We start from the raw sequence: 19776 nt of genomic DNA on the forward strand, positions 1-19776 counted from the left end.
TTTCACTGGATTACTTAAGGGTTTTGGTGTTGAGTTGTATACATTCTTTATATATTTTGGATATTAAACTTTATTGAATATATTATGTGCAAAGAGCTTCTCCCATTCAGTAGGATACCTTTTGGTTTTGTCAATGGCTTCCTTCACTGTGTAGAACCTTATTTTGATGTAGCCCCAATCAAAGTACTAACAAGATTTTTCATGAAACTAGAACAAATAACCCTAAAATTTCTATGGAACCAAAAATGACCCTAAAGAGCCAAAGCAATCTCAAAAAAGAACAAAACTGAAGGTATCATAATTCCAGACTTCAAGTTATATTACAAAGCGGTAGTAATCAAAACAGTATGATACTGGCACAAAAACAAAGACAGGGAGATCCCTGGGTGGCTCAGTGGTTTAGCACCTCCACCTGGCCCAGGGCATGATCTTGGAGTCCTGGGATCAAGTCCCACATCAGGCTCACTGCATGGAGTCTGCTTTTGTCTCTGTCTCCTTCTCTCTCTATCTCTATCTGTGTCTCTCATGAATAAATAAAATCTTAAAAAAAAAACAAAAACAAAAACAAAAACAGATCAATGGAACAGAATAGAGCCCAGAAATAAAACCATGGGGACACCTGGGTGGCTCAGTGTTGAGCATCTGTCTTCAGCTCAGGGCGTGATCCAGGGTCCCAGGATTGAATCCCACATTAGGCTCCCTGTGAGGAGTCTGCTTCTCCCTCTGCCTATGTCTTAATCTCTCTCTGTGTGTCTCATGAATAAATAAATAAAATCTTTAAAAAAAGAAATAAAACCATGATTATATGGTTAGTTATTCTTTCACAAAGGAGACAAGAATATGTAATGGGAAAAAGCCTCTTCAACAAATGATGCTGGGAAAACTGGACAGCTACATGCAAAAGAATGGAACTAGACCACTTTCTTACATCATACACATAATGAACTCAAAATGGATTAATGATCTAAATGTAATAACTGAAACCATAAAACTCAAGAGAAAACATGGGTAGTAATTTCTTCAACATCAGTTATAAACATTTTTCTAGATAGGTTTCCTCTGGCAAGGGAAACAAGAGCAAAATTAAAATTTTGAGACTACACCAAAAGATAAAGTTCTGTCCTTTACTTTTAAACTATTTATGTCTTTGAATGTAAAATATGTCTCCTTAATTTAGGGCTTTTTAAAAGAGGTAATGAAGATAAAACAAGTTCATATGTTGAGGCTCTAATCAACATGACTGGTATCTTTGTAAAAGGAGATTAGGACACAGGCACAGAACATGTGATCATAAAGATGGCCAGGTACAAGAAGAGAAGTTTCAGAAGGAACCAACTTTGGTTCCTGCCATAACTTTGATCTTAAACCTCTAGCTTCAAGACTGAGAAAATAAATTTCTACTATTGGAGCCAAAAATAAATAATAAAGTAAGTATATCTCCTGTAGATATTATATGATGGGATTATTTTTTAATCTATTCTGCAAATCTGTTTGACTGTTTAATTTACTTATGTTTAATGTAATTACCAATAGCCTAGGATTTACTTTCAACATTTGCCCATTTGTTTTCAATAGGTCATATAGCTCTTTTGTTCCTTATTCCTCATTCCTCTATTATCATCTTCTTTACTTCCTGTTCATACAAAGCATCAAGTCCAAACAGATTAAATCTTAAGACCTGTTCAGGTATTTCTGAGGCCTACATAAAGCCTGTACATGCAGGTGGCCTTCTAGATTTACAGGAGTATATTCAAGGTTTTCAAAGTCTCCTACAGGCATCTCATTCCTATGTATTTTGATCCATCTTTTCTTGGCTTCAACTTGCGTCACTGCCTTTGGTAGCTGTGATATTAAAGAATTGCTTCTAATTGTTTTCAACAAATGTCCCAGCAATAAAGCTTTCCTCACTAAGTGAGCTCTGAGTCAGGTCCAACAAAGACAAGCCCTGTGAATAGGGCTTTTCTAGAGATCTGTCAGGTTGAATAGTGAATACTCTGGGGACAGAACTTCCTGGAGAGCTCCAAACCCAATCTGCTTCTTCCAGTAGCTGTTAAGCTGCTGGGTTTTACAGCTACTATGGTTCTGAGGATGTTGTTTTCCAAGGCTACTGCAGAACATGGGAAAAGGTTATAGGAATAAGGCAGGTTAAAATACCACAAAGCCTGCTGTTCTTATTGAGATTCAGCTATTTTTATTTCCTCAGGCTGTGGCAAACCTTTGGTTAAACTCCAAAGATCTCAAAAAGTTGATCTTGACAATTTTTGCCAAAGTTTTTATAGAGGGCTAGATTTTTGGAGATCCTTACTTTCCATTTAAAAAGTGCTTTACATGTTCTTTGCAATACAGAAAGATAGTGAAATTCACTTCTGATACTGTGCATTTATAATTTCATACTGCATACAGACCCACTGAGTTCATTATGTATGCACTTAAAAAGTAGTTTTGTAAAGGCTTTATGTTTTGCATATATCCTTAGTGGATTATTATATAGTGGTTATACTTTTTTCCCACTTAAAATAACATGTTGTCAATTATATCTTAATAAAGCTGGAAAAAATTGGTGCAATATATTTGTAGTCTTCTATTACTCAAAAATCTGTATTCAATATGCTTTGGGAAATGAAACCAGCAAGGGCAAGGTGATATGGGAACTAAAAATTGAGGCAACTCTCAACCATGGTGGTAATGGGGAGAAAGACCACTGATGATGACAGGTGGTCAGGGTAATCTTACTAGTAGATGTAGCAAGCTACCTTGAAGTTAGTCAAGAAAATAACACTGGAGTGAAACAAGGGGGGCTCCTGGGAATCAGACGTTCCTTTTAGAGCAAACAGTATGAAGAAATAAAAGAGCATGGTTTATTTGGGGCACTAAATGTTGTTTCTGTATTGGTACGGGAGAAAATGGTGGTAGTGAGGGATGATTTAAGTTGCCACACATGCATCACAGTTAAATTATTAAAACTATTATAGTCAGAGTCAGTACAAGGAGTAACAAAAGATAAAGGACTTCATCTCAATCTTTGTTCTATATTTTAAAAAGAATTACTTCAAAGTAAATTTTAGATTCTAAAAAAGCAATGAAAATTGAACGAACATTCCCCCAAGAAATTTTTTGTACTAAGATTATGCAATCTAGTTTATGGTTTTATATGTCCAAATTGAAATATCCACTAGTAAGCACTGAGAAGTTTGGAGGAGTAACAAACTTATACCATGCTACACTGTCTTCTGAGAAGAGGCTGCACATGTTGCCACAAGTTTGTGCCACACTGCCATGTTTTACAATAGCAATAACTATTTAATATCATTTAGCTGCACACATAAAGGTATCATACAATTATTCATTAATCCTTACTATACTGCTCAGAAAATAAATCTATAATGTGCATAGAATATCTTAGCTCACTTATTTTTAAAAAACTATTAGAATATATATGAAATCCCATTACGGTTAATACATAATTCTCATATGATAGCTATCTCTGTTTCTTGTATTTCCTTCCATTGCTTTGCCTCCTTGTATATAGGAAGAAAAAAAAAAACAATTTGGCTATCCATCACAATTTTTTTATGTTTTCTGTATTCCTTATTTCTAAAATGCGCGCGCGCGCACATACACACACACACATTTACACATAGGCACATACTCTACCAACTCATCCCAAGAGCATACATTCTTTAAGGTAAACCATGAAAAGAGAAGTAGCAGAAACATCTGATTCATGTTGGCAATCACTTTATATATATATATTTTTTTAATGATAGTCATACAGAGAGAGAGAGAGAGAGGCAGAGACATAGGCAGAGGGATAAGCAGGCTCCATGCACCGGGAGCCCGACGTGGGATTCGATCCGCGGTCTCCAGGATCGCGCCCTGGGCCAAAGGCAGGCGCCAAACCGCTGCGCCACCCAGGGATCCCGGCAATCACTTTATAAATTAGGATTGTTCTTTAATCCTCCGTGTTCTAATGCTCATGGGAAAAGATTTTTAAATATAGAGAGTTATGCTGAAGAAAAGGGTTCTTCTTCAGCCCTGTTTTTTCCAACACTATATGTGACTAACCTCCGTAATCCTGCGGTAGCTTGCCCTGTGTTTCCCTATCCAAAACACTGAATATACTGCTGTTTCCCTATCCAAAACACTGAATATACTGCTGATTTTGACCCTGTTTTTTCCAACACTATATGTGACTAACCTCCGTAATCCTGCGGTAGCTTGCCCTGTGTTTCCCTATCCAAAACACTGAATATACTGCTGATTTGACAGGGTAGGAGTGAATACTAGTAACAATAATAGTAGTTCCATCAGTGGCCGCTTCGGTATTTTGAATATAAAATGGTCCATAACTATTGGAAAATGAGAAAATATAACAGTTGTGACTGCAAAAGCAGTCAACTTGCTATCTTCCTGAACTTGAGAATCTGTTGGAACACCTTTACATTATATGACAAGTATGAACTGGCTGAAAATCTAATTTACCATAACATTCTCTTCCTCTCTATGCTAAGCTGCAGGAGTTCTATTATTATATTAAATCCAATATTCTGCTATTCTTCCTGTTTCTCACTTTCATCCTCTACCCCTAGAGTAGCAACGTATAAAATACTGTAATAGTAGACTCGATGATATTTAGTAATAAGGTAGGTATAGGTTTAACCTAGAATAAATGGCTTTCATAAATTATTTCCGTCTTTATCGAACAAGTCTGATCTAAGCATTGTTAACTCAAGTTTCCATCATCTCAGAACATCCTGCAGCTGAAGAGTAACTCCAATTTGTTTTTGTCCCCATGACTAAAAGTTACTTGACTTCATATTTTTTCATGGTCTTAGGGAATGCTCAGGTACATTTTATCACTAATGAATCTAGAAGTATATCTTATAAAGGGAGGAAAGCATTATAATTCAACTCAACAAATATTTCCCAAATATAATGTTCAATACAGTAAATACTATTAATATAATTATTCATAAAGCAATAGCTATGTTTTTAAATGTATGTTATATGTCACCAGTTTTACATTTCATTAATCCTCACAACAAACTGTTTGTTATGCCATCTCCAACTGGTAGGTAAATAAAATAACTAGTAACTGGTAGTAATAAATTTGATTCCAAAGTTATCCAACTCCAAAGTCAGCATCCTCAAATGTTATATGAAATCTTCCTAATAGTATATTCACTGGCTTTACAATCTTTTTGTGATTTCAGGTGTATTTGGGGTCTAAAGTTTTAAATTACAATTTTAAAAGGGTAATACATGTACATGATTCAAGAGTCAACATTGGGCCTAGAAGAATGGAAAATTATTCAATAATAAACATGATTAGTATGAGGATCTTAATTTCAAGTATTAAAAGAAACCATTTCCTTGGAGACTGAAGGACTGAAGGAAGAAATGTCTAAGATAAGCCTGGAATGTCTTGCTATATCAGAAAGCAAGGAAGTGATTTAAAAAAAAATGCTGGGCTGAAAGGGACACAAGAGCTAGCTTAAAGAGGTTTCTACCGGCCAAATTTGGGACAGTATAAACATCTGAGCCCATATAAATTGATATAAATATATTTTTATATTGGAGAGAAGTTTTTCCTTAGAGTAGGACACCAACTAATAAATGTAGAAGGAATAAGATAATGTCACTATTTGGTAAACAACATCAATATATGTTACAATTAATAGGTGAAAAGTTGATGAAGACTAGAATATCTCTCTGGTCTCAAATTATCTCCCCACAGGGGCACCTGGGTGGCTCAGTCAGCTAAGCCTCTGTCTTCAGCTCAGGTTGTGATCCCAGGGTCTGGGATCAGCTCCATTACAGGCTTCTGTTCAGTGGGGAGTCAACTTCTCCCTCTCCTTCCACCTGCCACTTCCCCTGCTTGTGCTCTTAAATAAATAAATAAATAAACAAACAAACAAACAATTAAATAAAATCAATCTTTAAAAAATTATCTCCTCACAAAATTCTTATTAATTACATGGGGGAAAAAAGTAACTTTACAATGGAGAAACCTACCAACTACCACCTAAACCTCAAAGATTGTATCAACAGAAATGGGAAGAAAAGACATCGAATGCCTCCAAAGGCAATACACTGAAAAAGATGCATCACTTTTGTGGTATCTTTGCCAAAAAAGTTCATAATCGGAATCTAATCATGAAAAAACACCAGATAAACCCAACTGAGGGAATCCTTTAAAATACTTAGCCTATACTCCTTAAAAAATGTCAAACACATAACAGAGAAATAATTCCAGATTAAATGAATCTAAGAGATATGACAAAAAATGCATTGTATGATCCTGGTTTGGATCCTGATTCAGAAAAAAATTTTTCTGCTATAAAGGCTATTACAAGGAAAAATAAGCATAATATAAATCAGGTTTACAGATTAAATAATAGTATTGAACCATGTTAATTTCTTCTGTGACTATGTACCAGAATATTCTTAGGAAATAAAAAAACAGGTATTTGAGTATAGAGAATATGCACATATTCTCAAGTGATCTGGAATAAAACTACGTATACATAAATAGATGCACATAATTCATATATAGAGAGGGGTGGAGAAGGAATGATACAAAGCAAATACAGTAAAATGTTAACAATTTGGTTGTCTGAAGAGAATATAGAAATTTTTTATAATATTTTTATAGTTCTACTCTGAGATTAAATTATTTCCAATGAAAATTTATCAGTAAACTATACTATAAGGCTCTATAATAAATTCAGATTCTGCAAGCAGAGAAGGAAACAGGGCAGGTGAAAAATAAGGTAATGTTTACAAAAATGTATTCTAAGTGTTCTTTAAATTTCCTTTCTTTTTTTTCTTTTTTGTTTTAAAGATTTTCTTTCTTTATTCATGAGAGACACAGAGAGAGAAGCAGGCTCCCCGTGGGGAGCCCAATTCAGGACTCGATCCCAGGACCCTGGAATCATGACCTGAGCCAAAGGCAGACGTTCAATCACTTAGCCACCCAGGTGGCCCTTAAATTTCTTTTATAATAAGAAATTATAATTTTTAGTGTGACAATAATTTAAAAAAATAGTTCCTATGTGTTAAAGATACACACTGAAATATACATGGATAGTTACAAATAAAATGATATATCTGAGATTTACTTTAAAATAACCTAGTGAAGGGGTATGGGCATGAGGTTATAGGTGAAATAAGATAGGTCATCTATAATTGTTGGAGTTCGGTGATAAGTCTGAAGGTTCATTATTCTACTCTTTCTTCTTGTATATAATGTCTGTAGTAAAAAGTTTTAAACAATCAATCCTATATAAAAACACATAAAAAAGAAATCTCATTCCCACTCCTGACCATTTCCATATTTCTTATCAACTTATAGGTTACTATAGGTTAACTATAGGTTATAGGTTACTTTTAGGTAACCATTTTATTATTAGTTTATTATTTTTCTTTCTGGTTTCTTCACACAAATACAAGGAAATATAAATATATTTATATAATATATATTCATATTCCTTTTTCTCCATTCTTTTTTACAAAAAAGTAACATACAATACACATTCCTCTATAATTCGTTCCTCCCTTTTCCTCCACTGCCATCTTCATATGTCATGGAGATATCTCCACATTGGTATATAGAGCTTTATTTTTCTGTGTACGTGTGTTCCATTGTTTATTCAATTAATCCCTTATTATTGGACCATTCAGTTATTTCCAATTTTGTATTCTTCCAACAATGCTACAAAAAATCACCTTGGATATTTTGCCATTTTGTACCTTTGCATGAAACACCATTCTTAGTTCCTTATGTATTCTTTCAATCACATTCTATACGTATGGAAGCATATATTTATACATTCAATTTTATAGTTATATTCAAATGGCAATATACTGTTAAGGTAATGCTAGCTGCTGCAATAATTAAACCCTGAAGTCTTAGTTTAGCAAAATGAAAGGTTGGTTTGCATACACCCAACAGTCCTATGTTCACTGGGCAACCTTCCATGTGTGCCTCAAGAGTCCAAGTTCTGTCATAGCCCAGGGCTTCAAAGTCTTCACTTCAGCAGCAAAGGAAGAAAAATAGAAGATATAACTGCTTTTTAACCTTGCCCAGAAGTCAGCAGATCACTCTGCACATACTCCACTGGAAATAATAGTCATTTAGACGACTTTTAGGTCCTTTTAGATGCAAGTGAGGCTGGAAAATGTAGTCCATGGCTTGGCACTTACTCAAATTTACTTTATAAATGGGTAGCATAAATCTTTGGAGAGTAGCTGTCTCTTGAACACATTCTTCACACTATTTTATTCTGTGTATGTGTACTTCATTTATCTTAGAAATGTTTCCAATAGTCGATACAGGGCTGATCCATCTAAAAACCTTTTTAACAGCTGCATAGTACAGGTACTTCTGTCTTACATCTTTCATTTCAGCAGCATGACTACAACAAATACAGGTATTTCTGCTATAAAAGTTGACTGAAATACCTGAGGTTTCTGCAAAATAATCAGGCTGCTGAGATATATATTGGAGAATTATCCTGAAGAAAGAGAGCTTGCAGACTTGGAGACTAGTTAGCTCTCCCTCTCCAAATCCATTTGGCCTTGGTTACCTGTTGCAGCCTATCATAGTGGATTTCATCCCATCCTGCTGCCTACAGAGTGGGTATTAACCCTCCTTTCCACCTTTGTTCCTTCCTCCTCACACACCTCTTTTTGCTTGTAGCAGGGGCTTAATAGCCTGAAGACTCTCTCCTAAGCCACTCTGCCCTTGTACACAGCAGGTTGGAAGATTAAAAACAAAAAAAGTAAAAGCTGTCAACCAAAGACTGATAGGATTCAGTGTGAATCTGCCCTATCTTTGAGTAGGATAACTCAAGCATCTATATTCCACTCTTATGGATAATTTATACACAGTACTCCTAACTTGATTTTGCATCCTTTATTGACTATTAAGCTGCACTTTTATTTCACTATCCTCTAACAATGTTTCTTGAGATCACCTCCAAAATAAAGTACTCAGATCCGTATCTGAGGGTCTTTCCTGGGGAACCCAAACTAAGACATTCCTTTTCCCAGTTCCTAGCCTGCAGGCCTCCCAATAGTCAGGCTGGTTGGAAGCTTACCAGACAATGTTCAAGCTGCAGTCATTAATAATGGGCGAGACAGCACAAAAAAAGCACTTGAAGCCACTGTTACTCAGTGCAAAGTGCATTAACATGTGAGGGAAAATCACATAGAAATCAACATGACTTCTGTGTTATGATGATAGCTCTTTCCTACTTATAAATTATACACAAAATTATACCAGAGTTTCTTCAGTAGTCATCTCTGGTGGACATTTATCTTATTTCCACTCTCAGTGTTTACAGACAATGATGCCAGGACTCCTCTTGTGCATAGAACCTTTCATGTGTGGGTACACCTGTCTTTGGTATATATTCCTAAAAGTAGAATTCCTGGATCAGAAACACATGTACAGCAATTTTGAGAACTATTAATGAGTTGCTTTCTTGAGTTTTCACCAACTTTGACTCCCATGTATGACAATGCTTTTTCCTCCTTACTACCTGACAACAAAACATTATTTTTACCTCTGCCTATCTAATGAGCGAAAAATGGTATCTCAGTATAGTTTTAATTCAAAATTCTAAGAAAAAATGAGCATCTGTTCAGGATTTTACGAAACTGTATTGCGTTTCTCATCATCTATTTATATTCTTCAAATTGTTAATATTTGTCTTATTGATTTGTAAGAGCTCTTTATGTATTAATGTTATCTTTTATCTGCAATATAGAATTACAAATATATTTCCCCAGTTTAGAGTTGGCCTTTTTACTCTGCTTATGGTGTTTTGCTTTGTTTTGTTTTGTTTTTGAGGCGGGGACACAGAAAGGGAAGGGCAGCAAATGAAAAGCAGGCTCCATGCCCAGCCCAGAGCCCAATGCCAGGCTCCATCTCACAACCCTAAAAGCATGATCTGAGCTGAAATCAAGAGTCAGATGCTTAACTGAGCCATCCAGGCACCTCTTATGGTCATGGAATTTTTTTTCTTTTTTCTTTAGTCAAATTAATTAATATTTTCCATTATGACTTCTGAAGTTTATGTCTTTCTTCTGTAATTAAAAAAAATCTCAGAGTTTTTTCTAATACTTTTATATTTTCATTTTTAAAGATTAAATCTTTGCTCCATAAGCCATGAGCTGTAAGGTAAGAACCCAACATTTTATATGTATACACTGGCTAACCAGTTGTCACATCATTTACTATGGAATAATCCACCTTTTTCACATTAACTCAAAACATCACCTTTATTATATGCTAAATTTCCATATGTATTTATTTCCATACTCTCCATTTATTCAATTGATCTGCTTGTCTATTCATGTGTTCTTACCACATTATTTAAATCAAGTTAGCTTTGTACTGCCTTTTTTTTTTTTTTTTTTTTTTTTGCTTTGTACTACTTTTAACATCTGAGTGGGATAGTCTCTCTTCATCATGCTACTTTTAAAGACTTTTCTGGATTATTACTTGTTTATTTTTTCATGTAAACAATAGAGTCAAGTTGGCTAATTCTAAAAATCACCCCAAAAAGATGTGTATAGTAGTAGTCTCTTACTACTTCTGTAGCCTACTCTCTGTTTTTCTGTCCATAATAAGATGCTGTTTCTGTCTTAACACTAAAAGTTACTGTCTTTCTAGTTTTGTTTTGAGAGAGAGAGCATGGGAATACAATAAAGAAGGACAGACGGAGACAGAGTCCCAAGCTGACCCTCCCACTGAGCACAGAGCCCCATGCAGGGCTCGATCTGAAGACCCTGAGAGCATGACCTGAGCCAAAATCAAGAGTTGGATGCTTAATTGACCATGCTACCCAGGCACCTCTGAAAATTTAATCTTTTAAAAGCTTGAGCTCACTCTCATTACATAAAAAAATAATCAAGAATATATTAATTGCTATATCCAGTAGCCTTTGCCTCTTGGAAGTTCAGATACTGTTAACCATTCACCCTTATTTTTTTTTTAAGATTTTATTATTTATTCATGAGACAGAGAGAGAGAGAGAGACAGAGACAGAGACAGAGACACAGGCAGAGGGAGAAGCAGGCTCCATGCAGGGAGTCTGATGCGGGACCTGATTCTGGGACCCCGGGATCACACCCTGGACCGAAGACAGAAGCTCAACCGCTGAGCCACTCAGGTGTCCCTCATTTACCCTTTCTTGAAATTCTCTCCTTTCTTTGTTTCTGTCTGATTCATTTAGATACTTAGCATCCCTTTCTTACTACTTTTCCTTAGCTCTTTCAGAGAAATTCACTCAAAAACATTCTGTGTCCTTGGTATACTATTTTCCCTTAAATATATATAATGAAATAAATAAATATATTTATGTATATAGTCAATTTTTTTATATAGTCAATTCTTATCTATCTCTCTCTGCAGTTAATTACCACTAAAATTCTACCTCTAGTTCTGAGCACCTAAAAAGTACATGCCATATGTTAGGTATGAAATGAATACTTAATAAAGCACCAGTGCTAATTTCCAAATTCTAGTTAAAAATTTCAGCTGAAATACTCCTTAGTTATCAACACATCAACATATAAAATACCTGTATATGTAGAAGAAATAACTGCCCAGAATCCTACATTGGTCAAACCATACAAGAACACTGAATTATTCTGGGCACCCCATTTCTCAGGAGAGGTAGTAACCAATTAGAATGAATCCAAAGAAGGGAGCTAGTACAAGATTTACATTATAAGAAGATATGTTGAAGTTAGGATGCTTAGTCATCAGAAGAGATGATTAGAAAAGACATAAATGTCCTAAAATACATGAAGAGCCTTGAAGGTAACACCTTCTTACAAAGTCTTTCAGTCTGTGATCCATCCCAAAATTTTGTCATATCAAACACCCTAACATATACTTTCCCTTCTCAAAATCTAATGACTTCCAATGTTGACAGAAAGTACAAAAAAATTTGTGCAAAGAAAAACCTTCTATAACCCTTTGCTAATTTCTTAATATTATTTTCACTACTCTCTCATTAATCCTTTTCTTCATTTAAATGCCTAGTGCTTTGGTATATATCCACTGAATCGGATACTACTAAATAATCCCTTTCTTTTGTGTATACCTATACCTCAAGGTCTAGCTCAAATAGTATCTCCTCCACAGGCTTTGATCATTACAGAAGGAAGACATCCCATCCCATTCTGAGGATATGTGATACTAACCATCAAAATCATTCCCTTAGAATTGTGTTCCTTGTTTGGCAGTCATGTATATGTCCTAACCGTAATTCTGCATTTTAAGATCCTATAGCATTGCTGTTAAATGGAACTTTCTACGATGAAGGAAATAATCTATTATCCGTGCTGTCCAATAAAATGGCCACTAGCAACATGAAACTATTGAGTATATAAATCTGGCTACTGGCTATATTAAAAAAGAATGGTCCTGGGAGGCAATAAATTAGTTTTCTGATCTTAGAATATTTACTGAGAAATAACTATGTTTCAGGTCCCATTTAAACATTTTATACCTATTATTTCATTTTTACTTTTCTATTATTATTCTGTTTTCCAGATAAGTAAATTGAATTCCAGAAAGGTTAAGTAACTGCATAAAGTCCTAATTCTTTGGGATTAAAAAAGAATGAGGCTTATCCACAGACTACTGAAGTTAGAATATTAGAAAATATGGGAAGGACGTTAGTAAATCATAAAACAGTATTCTTAAGATATCATTTTACCTTCTTTTGGTCTCTCTTATGATATTTAGTATATCACTTTAAACATAGTAATTATATCTGAATCAGATGAAAATTTTACATGGTTTACATGTAATTTGTCCTTGTACATAATGTGTTTCTTAATATTTGAATGGACGTTAAATGTGCAAAACTGATATCATAATAGTAAAGTGTGGTAACAGACACAGAATGGAATATTACTGAAGAATAAAAGGAATGAAGTACAGATGCATGTTACAACACAGATGACCACATAAACATTATGCTTTGTAAAAGAAGCCAGTCACAAAAGACTACATATTATATGAAACATCCAGAATAGATAAATCCATAGAGACAAAAAGTAGATTAGGGCTAAGAGGGCTGCGAGAATTAGGGGGAAATAAGGAGTGGATTTTTTTCTAGGCTGTTGTAAATGTCCTAAGACTGTAGTGATAACTGCATAACTGCGATTATAATCAAAACCATGGAATTGCACACTTAAAATGGGAGAACTGCATGGTATGAAAATGATATCTAGATAATTGTTTAAAAAAGTGGAATCATAATTTTATGTTTAAAAAGGGGGATATTCTTAAGGGCTAAATACAAATTATAAAATATCTAGAATATAGCTTTACATTTTAGCATAATCTTTGACAGAAACATTTCTAACATATTTAAGAGTAAAGTGAAATAAAATTGTGGTTTTCAAAATTGTTTTTTCAGGAATGGACAAAAGAAATCTTTCTTAGAAACTCAATAAAACAAAAATAATCTGGAGCTGCCCTGGTTGAAGCCGAGTGGAGATTCAGACCTCTCCGACTCAGACTCCTGCACTTTCTTCAATATTGGCATCTAAGGAATCTCTACAGGGTTTGGGGAAGACAAATTTGAAAGTTGCAGCAAAAAACAACATAAATAAATAAATACAAGGAAGTAAAAACTCTGCAAATTGAAGTGTTTGCTACTCAACAGGTTACCACCTTGTAATAATGGCTCAGAATGGTCTTATGTTAGTAATACACAAACACAAGAATTCTCTTTAGTAAATTTGAATTCTACTTCTGAGATTAGATGTAAGACATGTTGTTTAAAAGTGTGAATTGTTCTAAAGTCAAGATTTACCTCTAATTTTTGTGGTTTTTTTTCTTACCTATTTGGTTTAGGAACTTTTTAATTTTGCTTACAACAACAACAACAAAAAAATGAAAACATCCCAAAATTAAAAAACAGGTGCCCTAGTTCTGTGATAGCAGGGAGGCTGCATTCCTAGAGTAATACTACCTAATCAATAAGGAAAAAGGGGTAGTTTTTAACCCACATGTATTTATGTAACTTATGTAACTCACTTCTACTTAAATGGCTTGTTAACACCTAAAATTTATATTATTTAATTATACATGACATGTTATACTATACTTTGTTTTAGTTACACCAAAATCATAACTGATCATTTATTTCCCTCAAAAATATTTTTAACTTAAAGTTGAAGATGAATAAAACCGTGGTTTTCAAAATTGTTTTTTCAAGGGTGGACAAAATTAATCCTATTGGCAACAAAATAGAGCAGAAAAATCTTCTCAATGTTCCCATTTCTACTGAACTCTAAATCACCACATTGGTATCTGTCTTTAAATAGAAATTAGTAGACTCTACATTTATAGTTTATGAACAAGGCATGATTCTTTCCTCCTTAGAAATGTCTTTTGGATCTTCTTTCTTTTTTTTTTTTTAAGATTTTATTTATTCATGAGAGACATAGAGAGAGAGAAGCAGAGACACAGGTAAAGGGCGAAGCAGCTCCCCGCACAGAGCCCGATGTGGGACTTGATCCCTGGGCCCTGGAATCACGCCCTGAGCTGAAGGCAGATGCTCAACTGCTGAGCCATCCAGGCGTCCCATGGATCTCCTTCCTTTCTTTTTCCAAAGCTACTAACTTCTCTTGAATCAAGTTTGCTTCTCCTATCTTTTCTATTTACTGTTATTAGAATAGTTCTCAAGTCCTATCTCTATAATGTTACTTTCCTACCCCAAAATTTACAAATGATCTCTATAAATCAAATTCTTCTCAGTCTCTGTGACAGTTAATTTTATATGTCAACTTGACTGGGTCATGTGGTGCCCAGATCATTTGGTCAAGCATTCTGGGTATTTCTATGAGGTAGTTTTGGATGAGATTAACATTAATATCAGTAGAATGAATAAAGCAAATTGTACTCTAAAATGGGAGTGACCTTAGTGTAATTAGTTGAAGGTCTGAATGGAACAGAAGTCTGACTCTCCTCTAGTAAGAGCAAATTCTGCCTGATGGCCTTCAAACTGTGTAATATCTGGTCTTCCTGATTGAAAGCCTTTGAATTGGAACAACAGCTCTGCAGATTTTAGACCTGCCAGCCTCCATAATCACAAGGTCAATGTAAATCTGTCAATCAATCAATCAATCATTCATCTGTCTCCATCCTATTGGTTTTCTCTGGAGAGCTCTAATATACTATTATAATTCTGTAGTCTCATTTCTCCAGTTCATTCCTTATTAGACCTCAATAGATTCTCCACTCTACTGAATCAAATCTATTTGTCATCTTCTCATAATTTGCACAATTCTATCCAAATGCTTTTATTAAATAACTGACATATATCTACACCACCTATATTTGCTTTGCACATATTCCTCTCCAGCTAGGCTGTAAAGTACTTGAGAACTGGAGCCTCTATTCTCTTTACTTTTTTTCTACAAGGACTAATCATGTGAAATATAGTGTGTGTATGTGTATATTTGTGTATATGTGTGTATGTGTGTATATACACTTTAAAACATAAATATATAGATTATAAAATTTACCTTTAAAATCTGTCACAAAAAAAACACACAAAAAAAATCTGTCACAAAATTTAATTTTAATTTGTTTTTGTTTAGAAGAATCACACTTTGGGTTAAAATTGTCATTTACCAGTATTCTTCCATAGTCATTTTACTCTGCTGTAACAGAGAACAAGTTACAGACAAACTTTAGCTAATTTAAGAGTACAATTGACAGAATGTTTTAATGTTGGGATGAAGTGCATACTTTATATTTTTCAAACTCAGTTATATTGCTTTGCTAAAAGTAAATAGTACCTTCAGGATACCATCTGGTAAAAATCTCTCTGTGGATTAACCCAAAAAAGGAAGTGAATGAATTTTTATATATTGCATAGTTGTGGTTACAAAACTGCAGTAAAAATATGTTTTCAATGCACTGGTGTAAGTGAGACTTTAGCTACCTCATCTGATTTGATCCAAAAGGCTTGGAATATTTAAGGCCATATCTCATCAACAGGGAAAAGGAGGGGTGTTTTCTTTTCTAGCATTCCTACGACTTGGGAGAAAAAAAAAATCCAGGAAATTGAAGTCCAGAGCTAGAAAACATAAATTGGTCTTTTAGAAATCATTCATTAAAAAATAACATGCAGTTCCTTAATAATAGGATATGTCTGAGAAGTCTGAGACTGTCTACAACAATTAGATGACCCAACAATGTTACTGTGTGCATCCTTTCCAATGCAAAATGGTCAATTTAGTTTTTACCTTTTTTTTTTTTTTTTTTTAAATAATGTGTTGTCCAAGCCTTGATCTAGTCCAATGACTAGAGCAATGGAACTTCCCCTCTCTCCTCTAGGGAATCCATTCCAGAGACTAATAGATTTCACTGTCAGGAAACATTTCCCAGATTCAGTCTTAAATTTCCGTTACTTAATTTCATCCCATTACTTGAATAGAAACCCCTTATTCTACTCTTAAAAATGACTTGGCTTCCATGATGTTTACATCTTTCAAATATTTGTGAAATGTTATCATAACTGGACTTAGAGATGGACAAATATATATTTTGTTATTTTAATCTTCTCCTTCAAGCTAAAGACTAAAGCCTATTATGTATGTATTTTCTAGTTTGAGCACTACTCAATTTACTTAGTGAGGTATTTACACCTTAAAGTGGTATTTGTGTTATGATCTCAGCAATACCATTTACAGAACTTTTATCTTCCAGCCATTCGACATGAAGCTTTTGCATATACAGACTAAAATCTCATTGACTGATTTTACTCTCATATTGCATTACAAGATCATATATAATTTGCTACCCACTATCATCTCAAAGTCTCTTGGTATTACTGCTTTCCAAGTACTATATATCCTGCCAATTGAATGGCTGTGTTTCTGATTATTTTTCCCCGATGTATTAGCTACATTTTTCCAGGTTGAATCACATTTCATTTCCTGCCCATATTTCTAACCACTTTAGGTCCCTTTTATCTGCCCTCACTGGTTTTGTCAACACTCTTCAATTTAGTATCATCTGTAAATTTAATTAACATGATGTGTATCCTCTCTTATAAATCATTAATGAAGTTTTTCTATAATGATTTATTTTTTAAAATTCTAATGCTGCTTCATGTTTGTAGTCTTGCTATAGTCTTAAAAATGTACCACTTTTTGCCACTTGATATTTATTTCAGTATTTTAGGAGTAGCTAATGGTGGACTAACAACAGAATCATACTCAAGATCACTGTTTTTTTTTAATATTAACACTAAATTGCTATTATGATCATTTCTCTGAAGATTAACAATGTTTTTGCAGTCACTTTTCCACCTTTCTGCAGTTCTACATATCCTAAATGTGGTCTAAGACCTCATTATGATGTTCTCACATATATAATGTAAAATTATCAAAGATCTCTTATTCCAAATTCTGTTGTGCAATGAATTTAAACTTTTGATACCAATTTACCTTAACAGTATTCTCTTATATTAAGTGATAGAAATTAATTTAAAATGCTTCTATTTTGGGACGCCTGGGTAGCTCAGTGGTTGAGTGCCTGCCTTCTGCTCAGGTGTGATCCTGGAATCCTGGGATCAAGTCCTACGTCGGGCTCCCTTCATGGAGCCTGCTTCTCCCTCTGCCTGTGTCTCTGCCTCTCTCTCTCTCTCTCTCTCTGTGTCTCTCATGAATGAATAAATAAAATCTTAAAAAAAATGCTTCTATTTTAAATATTTTGGAATTGGTAAGTTAAATCAGTTCATGGTTCATATGAACTTAGCACTATTTTGTTCCTCCTTTACAGTTATAACTGTGATTTCTTTTTAATTTATTGGTTATTTAAAATTGTTTTATGTATTAAAACCTATTTTTAATTATATTTTTATGAATAAGTATATCAGACTTCTAAAGGTATGTTTTCAATACGTAATATTAGAAATAATACTGCACATACCCACTACCCAGATTTTAAAAAGCTACTATTGGTAACATTAACAATTACTTATCTACAGCTTTTTCTTTTCTCTCCCTTAGGATAACTGCTTCTGTGCATTTTATGAAAAGAGTTTATCTTTTTTGTTTATACAATCATATACATATCCTTATAGCTAAGAGATATTCTTCAAAAACTGAACACATCAGGCATTTTAATTATCAATTTTCATCTTATATTAATTCATTCCTTTTTTTTCCCCCTCTAAATATTTTGCTTTTCCACATGGATATCTTTTGATATGTCTTCAATAATCCTGGAAGAAAGCATACATTTTTTTCCTTCAATTTTCACTTTACCTAAATCTCTAGTGTTACCTTTATACACAATTTTCTATTCTTTTTTTAATCAATACCCCTTACCTTATTTTTGAACAGTTTGTGGGTATGTGTCTTTGTGGGTGTGATATGCCTCTTTTTCATTTAGGGGTATATAAACATTCTAATATTACTTATTATGGCCTAAGTAGGGCATATATGTCTGATTTCACATACTTGAGCCAATAAGATGATCCCCTAACCTGCCCTTCAGCCAAGTCTTATATTTCAAAATATTTGTTAAGGGAATAGAACACTCATGTGGGTACCTAAACATAAGAAATGTATTTATTCCCTAATAAATTTAAACTTCTGTTCTTTTTTAGTTATCAAAATTTTACTTTCATAGTTGGTTCCATCTTAATTTCCACTTCTCATCTCTATATCCATGCAACAACTTTAATATATTTCTATCTTTTAAACCAAAATTTAACTCAATAATCCTTAATTGTGTTAGTATGATACAATAAAAAGCTGATAATCTAGGGTTTCTTCATATTTGCCAATTATCTTATTATTACTTTAAAAAGTGACATGTAGTTCATTATTTAGGGAATGGTTTGTACTGTAAACATTTGGTTTACAATAGAAAAAAAATGGAAACTAATAATTATGCCTCCAGGTAAGTGAAATATAAATGTAATTCTCCAATGGAATACTAGGAACCTAATTAAGATTGGTTCTTAATCCTAAAAAAGGTTATCAAATTTACTCCCTGTCAGTGAGTGTCTCTTTGTTCAGTAATATCTGGGTTATAGAATCAACCACCTTGGGGGCCTGCACACTTGAGTAACAAATACAAGTTTACAAAAACCAAGCCATCAGATTTTGGTCTCACAAGGGATAATTCCATGGTACCATTTACTTTCCAGAGCTTCCCATGGGATCAAGCTAAGGCTAGACTAGACTTCTTTTGAAACCACATCTTTGCCTATCTTCTTCCTCTGCCCTTTACTGCTTTCCTCACTTTCTTTTTAAGAATACTCTCTAAATAAATCACTGCACACAAATCTTTCTTAAGCTCTGCTTTCTTGAGGTGCTTCTCGTTTTACCTAAGAGAGCTGGTGACAGAAATGGTCTCAGAAAGTACATCTAAGGGTGAGATTCTAGAGTTGATTCACTCACCACTGGCTGGCTGTTAATAAGGACAAAATTAGTAGTCAGTGATTTCTAAGATTCTGTAGTAGTATAACTGCTGAGACTTTCACCTGGGTGAACTGAGATGGAATACGTACAGAAAATAATTGACTGGCTTACTATCTCCAGATATTGTACGAGAGCAGGTGATATTTCAGGGTTGGAATCCAGACACAGAAGATAAGAGTTAAGGATGTCAGGAAACTATGTGGCTATGTTATCAGACAGGACATCTTAAGTGAGTATATTGATGGCATCTAGAACAACAAAATAATACAAAATTAGGGGGGAAAGCACTCAGCCTGG

This window comes from Canis lupus, chromosome 9 (assembly GCF_003254725.2).
Source record: "Canis lupus dingo isolate Sandy chromosome 9, ASM325472v2, whole genome shotgun sequence".
Lineage (NCBI taxonomy): Eukaryota > Metazoa > Chordata > Mammalia > Carnivora > Canidae > Canis > Canis lupus.